Below are 8,637 nucleotides of genomic sequence, written 5' to 3'. Positions count from 1 at the left end.
AGGAGATCCAGGATAGGGTGAGGTCTTTGATGCCAAAGGAGGACAGGATCTGTAGTAGGAGGCAGTAGTCAACTGTGTTGAAAGCAGAGGACAGGTCTAGAAGGAGGAGTACAGAGTATTGTTCATTAGCTTTGGCTGTAAGTAGGTCGTTAGTAATTTTAGTCAGGGCTGTCTCAGTTGAGTGATGGTGCGGAAAACAGATTGTAGATTGTCAAAAAGCAAGTTAGATGAGAGGTGGGAGGAATGTTCAGCATGGACGTGCTGCTCCAGCAGTTTGGTAGTGAATGGGAGCAGCTATATTGGGCGATAGCTGGACATAGCAGTTGGATCAAGGTAGGCTTTTTAAGGATAGGCGTGATTGTGGCATGTTTAAAAGCAGAAGGGAAAGTGACAGAAGTTAGAGATAGGTTGAAGAGGTGGGTTAGGGATGGGATAAGAGTGGCGGTGAGGTTGAGGAGGAGGTGGGATGGGATGGGTGTTGTGAAATTGGATTCTGGGCTCCCCCGGTGGCCACTTGTGGAATTGTACTTGTGTGCATCATCCCCTCTGTTCACCTGCTCCTATCAGGATGTGGGAGTCGCTATATAACCTTGCTCCTCTGTCAGTTTCATGCCGGTCAACAATGTAATCAGAAGCCTTTCTGTGCATGTTCCTGCTACTAGACAACTCCCAGCTAAGTTGGACTTTTGTCCTTGTGTGTTTTTGCATTTTGTTCCTGTTCACAGCTGCTGTTTCGTTACTGTGTCTGGAAAGCTCTTGTGAGCGGAAATTGCCACTCTGGTGTTATGAGTTAATGCTAGAGTCTTAAAGTAATTTCTGGATGGTGTTTTGATAGGGTTTTCTGCTGACCATGAAAGTGCCCTTTCTGTCTTCTTTCTATCTAGTAAGCGGACCTCGATTTTTGCTAAACCTATTTTCATACTACGTTTGTCATTTCATCTAAAATCACCGCCAATATATGTGGGGGCCTCTGTCTGCCTTTTGGGAAAATTTCTCTAGAGGTGAGCCAGGACTGTCTTTTCCTCTGCTAGGATTAGGTAGTTCTCCGGCTGGCGCTGGGCATCTAGGGATAAAAAAACGTAGGCATGCTACCCGGCCACTTCTAGTTGTGCGGCAGGTTTAGTTCATGGTCAGTATAGTTTCCATCTTCCAAGAGCTAGTTCTCATATATGCTGGGCTATGTTCTCGCCATTGAGAATCATGACAGTTTGACCGGCCCAAAAAAAAGGGTTAAATTACTGGCTGAGAAAGGAGAGAAAAAAGAAGTCTGCTACAATTTTTTTTTTTTTTTTTTTTTCCTCTAGTTCTGAGTGTGCTCTTAATTGAATCACTTGCTAGTCTGCCTATACTGCAGCCTTCCTCTCTTTCTCTCCTTCTTATCCTTGAATGGCTCTGTGTTCACCTGTTTCAAATGGATCTTCAGAGTGTAGCTACAGGTTTGAATAATCTCGCCACAAAGGTACAAAATTTGCAAGATTTCGTTGTTCATGCACCTATGTCTGAGCCTAGAATTCCTTTGCCTGAATTCTTCTCGGGGAATAGATCTCACTTTCAAAATTTTAAAAATAATTGCAAATTGTTTTTGTCCCTGAAGTCTCGCTCTGCCGGAGACCCTGCACAGCAGGTCAGGATTGTAATTTCCTTGCTCCGGGGCGACCCTCAAGACTGGGCTTTTGCATTGGCACCAGGGGATCCTGCGTTGCTCAATGTGGATGCGTTTTTTCTGGCCTTGGGGTTGCTTTATGAGGAACCTCATTTAGAGCTTCAGGCGGAAAAGGCCTTGATGTCCTTGTCTCAGGGGCAAGATGAAGCTGAAATATACTGCCAAAAATTCCGCAAATGGTCTGTGCTTACTCAGTGGAATGAGTGCGCCCTGGCGGCGATTTTCAGAGAAGGTCTCTCTGATGCCATTAAGGATGTTATGGTGGGGTTCCCTGTGCCTGCGAGTCTGAATGAGTCCATGACGATGGCTATTCAGATCGATAGGCGTCTGCGGGAGCGCAAACCTGTGCACCATTTGGCGGTGTCTACTGAGAAAACGCCAGAAAATATGCAATGTGATAGAATTCTGTCCAGAAGCGAGCGGCAGAATTTTAGACGAAAAAATGGGTTGTGCTACTATTGTGGTGATTCAACTCATGTTATATCAGCATGCTTTAAGCGTACTAAGAAGCCTGACAAGTCTGTTTCAATTAGCACTTTACAGTCTAAGTTTATTCTATCTGTGACCCTGATTTGTTCTTTGTCATCTATTACCGCGGACGCCTATGTCGACTCTGGCGCAGCTTTGAGTCTTATGGATTGGTCCTTTGCCAAACGCTGTGGGTATGATTTGGAGCCATTGGAGGCTCCGATACCTCTGAAAGGGATTGACTCCACCCCATTGGCTAGTAATAAACCACAATACTGGACACAAGTGACTATGCGTGTTAATCCGGATCACCAGGAGGTTATTCGCTTTCTGGTGCTGTATAATCTACATGATGTTTTGGTGCTAGGATTGCCATGGCTGCAATCTCATAACCCAGTCCTCGACTGGAGAGCTATGTCTGTGTTAAGCTGGGGATGTAAAGGAACTCATGGGGACGTACCTTTGGTTTCCATTTCATCATCTATTCCCTCTGAGATTCCTGAATTCTTGTCTGACTTTCGTGACGTTTTTGAAGAACCCAAGGTTGGTTCACTACCTCCGCACCGGGAGTGCGATTGTGCCATAGACTTGATCCCGGGTAGTAAATACCCTAAGGGTCGTTTATTTAATCTGTCTGTGCCTGAACACGCGGCTATGCGAGAATATATAAAGGAGTCCTTGGAAAAGGGACATATTCGTCCTTCGTCATCTCCCTTAGGAGCCGGTTTTTTCTTTGTGTCTAAGAAAGACGGCTCTTTGAGGCCGTGTATTGATTATCGACTTTTGAATAAAATCACGGTTAAATATCAATATCCGTTACCACTGCTTACTGATTTGTTTGCTCGTATAAAGGGGGCCAAGTGGTTCTCTAAGATTGATCTCCGTGGGGCGTATAATTTGGTGCGAATCAAGCAGGGGGATGAGTGGAAAACCGCATTTAATACGCCCGAGGGCCATTTTGAGTATTTGGTGATGCCTTTTGGCCTTTCAAATGCCCCTTCAGTCTTCCAGTCCTTTATGCATGACATTTTCCGCGATTATTTGGACAAATTTATGATTGTGTATCTGGATGATATTCTGATTTCTTCGGATGACTGGGACTCTCATGTCCAGCAGGTCAGGAGGGTTTTTCAGGTTTTGCGGTCTAATTCCTTGTGTGTGAAGGGTTCTAAGTGTGTTTTGGGGGTTCAAAAGATTTCCTTCTTGGGATACATTTTTTCCCCCTCTTCCATCGCGATGGATCCTGTCAAGGTTCAGGCTATTGGTGATTGGACGCAACCCTCTTCTCTTAAGAGTCTTCAGAAATTTTTGGGCTTTGCTAACTTTTATCGTCGATTTATTGCTGGTTTTTCTGATGTTGTAAAACCATTGACTGATTTGACTAAGAAGGGTGCTGATGTTGCTGATTGGTCCCCTGATGCTGTGGAGGCCTTTCGGGAGCTCAAGTGCCGCTTTTCTTCCGCCCCAGTGTTGCGTCAGCCTGATGTTGCTCTTCCTTTTCAGGTTGAGGTCGACGCTTCTGAAATCGGAGCTGGGGCGGTGTTGTCGCAGAGAAGTTCCGAATGCTCCGTGATGAGACCTTGTGCCTTTTTTTTCCCGTAAATTTTCGCCCGCCGAGCGGAATTATGATATTGGGAATCGGGAGCTTTTGGCCATGAAGTGGGCTTTTGAGGAGTGGCGTCACTGGCTTGAGGGGGCCAGACATCAGGTGGTGGTATTGACTGACCACAAAAATTTAATTTACCTTGAGTCTGCCAGGCGCCTGAATCCTAGACAGGCGCGCTGGTCGTTGTTTTTCTCTCGGTTTAATTTTGTGGTGTCTTACCTACCGGGTTCTAAGAATGTTAAGGCGGATGCCCTTTCTAGGAGTTTTGAGCCTGACTCCCCTGGTAATTCTGAGCCCACAGGTATCCTTAAAGATGGAGTGATATTGTCTGCCGTTTCTCCAGACCTGCGGCGGGCCTTGCAGGAGTTTCAGGCGGATAGACCTGATCGTTGCCCACCTGGTAGACTGTTTGTTCCTGATGATTGGACCAGTAGAGTCATCTCTGAGGTTCATTCTTCTGCGTTGGCAGGTCATCCTGGAATCTTTGGTACCAGGGATTTGGTGGCAAGGTCCTTCTGGTGGCCTTCCCTGTCACGAGATGTGCGAGGCTTTGTGCAGTCTTGTGATGTTTGTGCTCGGGCCAAGCCTTGTTGTTCTCGGGCTAGTGGATTGTTGTTACCCTTGCCTATCCCGAAGAGGCCTTGGACGCACATCTCGATGGATTTTATTTCGGATCTGCCTGTTTCTCATAAGATGTCTGTCATCTGGGTGGTGTGTGACCGTTTCTCTAAGATGGTCCATCTGGTTCCCTTGCCTAAGTTGCCTTCTTCTTCCGAGTTGGTTCCTCTGTTTTTTCAAAATGTTGTTCGTTTGCATGGTATTCCGGAGAATATCGTTTCTGACAGAGGGACCCAATTCGTGTCTAGATTTTGGCGGGCATTCTGTGCTAGGATGGGCATAGATTTGTCTTTTTCGTCTGCTTTCCATCCTCAGACTAATGGCCAGACCGAGCGGACTAATCAGACCTTGGAGACATATTTGAGGTGTTTTGTGTCTGCGGATCAGGATGATTGGGTTGCTTTTTTGCCTTTGGCGGAGTTCGCCCTCAATAATCGGGCCAGCTCTGCCACCTTGGTGTCCCCGTTTTTCTGTAATTCGGGGTTTCATCCTCGATTTTCCTCCGGTCAAGTGGAATCTTCGGATTGTCCTGGAGTGGATGCTGTGGTGGAGAGGTTGCATCAGATTTGGGGGCAGGTGGTGGACAATTTGAAGTTGTCCCAGGAGAAGACTCGGCTTTTTGCCAACCGCCGTCGTCGTGTTGGTCCTCGGCTTTGTGTTGGGGACTTGGTGTGGTTGTCTTCTCGTTTTGTCCCTATGAGGGTTTCTTCTAAGTTTAAGCCTCGGTTCATCGGCCCGTACAAGATATTGGAGATTCTTAACCCTGTGTCCTTCCGTTTGGACCTCCCTGCATCCTTTTCGATTCATAATGTTTTTCATCGGTCATTGTTGCGCAGGTATGAGGTACCGGCTGTGCCTTCCGTTGAGCCTCCTGCTCCGGTGTTGGTTGAGGGTGAGTTGGAGTACGTTGTGGAAAAGATCTTGGACTCTCGTGTTTCCAGACGGAAACTCCAGTATCTGGTCAAATGGAAGGGATACGGTCAGGAGGATAATTCTTGGGTCACTGCCTCTGATGTTCATGCCTCCGATCTTGTCCGTGCCTTTCATAGGGCTCATCCTGATCGCCCTGGTGGTTCTGGTGAGGGTTCGGTGCCCCCTCCTTGAGGGGGGGGTACTGTTGTGAAATTGGATTCTGGGCTCCCCCGGTGGCCACTTGTGGAATTGTACTTGTGTGCATCATCCCCTCTGTTCACCTGCTCCTATCAGGATGTGGGAGTCGCTATATAACCTTGCTCCTCTGTCAGTTTCATGCCGGTCAACAATGTAATCAGAAGCCTTTCTGTGCATGTTCCTGCTACTAGACAACTCCCAGCTAAGTTGGACTTTTGTCCTTGTGTGTTTTTGCATTTTGTTCCTGTTCACAGCTGCTGTTTCGTTACTGTGTCTGGAAAGCTCTTGTGAGCGGAAATTGCCACTCTGGTGTTATGAGTTAATGCTAGAGTCTTAAAGTAATTTCTGGATGGTGTTTTGATAGGGTTTTCTGCTGACCATGAAAGTGCCCTTTCTGTCTTCTTTCTATCTAGTAAGCGGACCTCGATTTTTGCTAAACCTATTTTCATACTACGTTTGTCATTTCATCTAAAATCACCGCCAATATATGTGGGGGCCTCTGTCTGCCTTTTGGGAAAATTTCTCTAGAGGTGAGCCAGGACTGTCTTTTCCTCTGCTAGGATTAGGTAGTTCTCCGGCTGGCGCTGGGCATCTAGGGATAAAAAAACGTAGGCATGCTACCCGGCCACTTCTAGTTGTGCGGCAGGTTTAGTTCATGGTCAGTATAGTTTCCATCTTCCAAGAGCTAGTTCTCATATATGCTGGGCTATGTTCTCTCGCCATTGAGAATCATGACAGATGGGGTCGAGGGCACAGGTGGTGAGGTGCGATTTGGAGGAGACAATTAAGCCCCCCCTTCAGTGATGTTGGATAGGGAGGATATGGGGTTTGGGCATTGGTCTGGTATGCAAAGGGGTTGTGGTGGTTGAACAATGAAGACTTGCCTTGTTTGGTCTATTTTATTTTTAAAGTGTGGGAGGTTGGAGGGGCCAGTGGGGGTGGAGGAGGGAGTTAAAGGTTTTGAATAACTGTTTTGGGTTGTATGATAGGGAAGTTTCTAGGGTTGTGAAGTCCTATTGACACCTCTCCATTACTAACCTCGGGGATTGATGTCACCTGATAATACAAAGGTGACATCAACCTTCCAACTATCACCCCACTTGCCATCGCTACACGGCAAGTGGGAAGAATGAGACTAAGTGCCAGAATTAGCAAATCTTATAGATGCACCTTTTCTAGGGCGGCTGAGAGCTGATGTTTTTAGCCTGGGGGAGCAGTGTCCATGATCCCTTCCTAGGCTATTAATATCAGTCTGCAGCTGTCTGCATAGCCTTTGCTGGTTATTAATTACTAAATGGCAGCCCGATTCTAAAGAATCGGGAGTCTAGAATCCATATATACTTTATTTATTCAAATGTAAGAATAATACAATTAATAAATAATAGTAAGAAAGAACAAAAAATGGCTGCACTCACCAGCTCTTGACAATTCTTGACAGTGCGGCACATTTCTGATTGGTCGCTCGCGGCAGGCAGCAACCAATCAGAAAAGTGCCGCGCACCACGAAGGCATATATCTTTGTCCACCCTGAGTGGGTGTAGGACGCTGGTGACGTCACTTATCTCCGGACATTATCTCCAGACAAAGCCACGGAAGTTGGCACAAATTGCCGGAAGTAGTATTCTAGGCAATTATATATTAGATTTTAATGTTATCAGTGTTTACCTTTGAACGTTTATATTGTATTGTCCTGTCACCAGCCATGTGTATGATTATCGGCCGAAAGCCTCTCTGGAACCAATAATCACCCCATGTAAAGGTATCTTTATAAGTTAAAGATTCAGAATACTATGACTTTTATCATATCCTGAACAGTCAAGTTTTTTATGAACCGTTAAGGTTTTCTGGTTGAAGTAAAAAAAACTCTGAGTGTTTACAGTTTGAAACCATAAAATGTTGAAAAATTATGTCATTCTTGAGTATATCACTCAATGGTGCTCATAAACGTGTCAAATTTGATCTATAATATACTTTAATATACGTTACTTTAATCTTTAATATACTTAAGAACAGGGCCCCAGACATCACACAGGGGGTCTGAAACACCGCACAGTGGTCCAAAATATCGCTGTGCTCTGCCAGGGGCCCCATATGCTGCCTGGGGCCCCTGTGCTCTGCCTGGGGCCCCATATGCTGCCTGGGGCCCCTGTGCTCTGCCTGGGGACCCATGTTCTGCCTGGGGCCCCTGTGCTCTGCCTGGGGCCACTGTGCTCTGCCTGGGGCCCCATATGCTGCCTGGGGCCCCTGTGCTCTGCCTGGGGCCCCATATGCTGCCTGGGGCCCCTGTGCTCTGCCTGGGGCCCCATAGGCTGCCTGGGGCCCCTGTGCTCTACCTGGGACCACTGTGCTCTGCCTGGGGCCCCATATGCTGCCTGGGGCCCCTGTGCTCTGTGTGGGGCCCCTGTGCTCTGCCTGGGGCCCCATGTTCTGCCTGGGGCCACTGTGCTCTGCCTGGGGCCCCATAGGCTGCCTGGGGCCCCTGTGCTCTGCCTGGGGCCACTGTGCTCTGCCTGGGGCCCCATATGCTGCCTGGGGCCCCTGTGCTCTGCCTGGGGCCCCATATGCTGCCTGGGGCCCCTGTGCTCTGCCTGGGGCCCCATGTTCTGCCTGGGGCCCCTGTGCTCTGCCTGGGGCCACTGTGCTCTGCCTGGGGCCCCATGTTCTGCCTGGGGCCACTGTGCTCTGCCTGGGGCCCCATAAGCTGCCTGGGGCCCCTGTGCTCTGCCTGGGACCACTGTGCTCTGCCTGGGGCCCCATATGCTGCCTGGGGCCCCTGTGCTCTGCCTGGGGCCACTGTGCTCTGCCTGGGGCCCCATATGCTGCCTGGGGCCACTGTGCTCTGCCTGGGGCCCCATATGCTGCCTGGGGCCCCTGTGCTCTGCCTGGGGCCCCATATGCTGCCTGGGGCCCCTGTGCTCTGCCTGGGGCCCCTGTGCTCTGCCTGGGGCCCCATGTTCTGCCTGGGGACCCTGTGCTCTGCCTGGGGCCACTGTGCTCTGCCTGGGGCCCCATATGCTGCCTGGGGCCCCTGTGCTCTGCCTGGGGCCCCATATGCTGCCTGGGGCCCCTGTGCTCTGCCTGGGGCCACTGTGCTCTGCCTGGGGCCCCATAGGCTGCCTGGGGCCCCCTGTGCTCTGCCTGGGACCACTGTGCTCTGCCTGGGGCCCCATAT

Source organism: Ranitomeya variabilis, chromosome 3, assembly GCF_051348905.1.
Source record: "Ranitomeya variabilis isolate aRanVar5 chromosome 3, aRanVar5.hap1, whole genome shotgun sequence".
In the NCBI taxonomy this organism is placed as follows: domain Eukaryota; kingdom Metazoa; phylum Chordata; class Amphibia; order Anura; family Dendrobatidae; genus Ranitomeya; species Ranitomeya variabilis.
Note: the sequence above shows the minus strand (reverse complement) of the source record.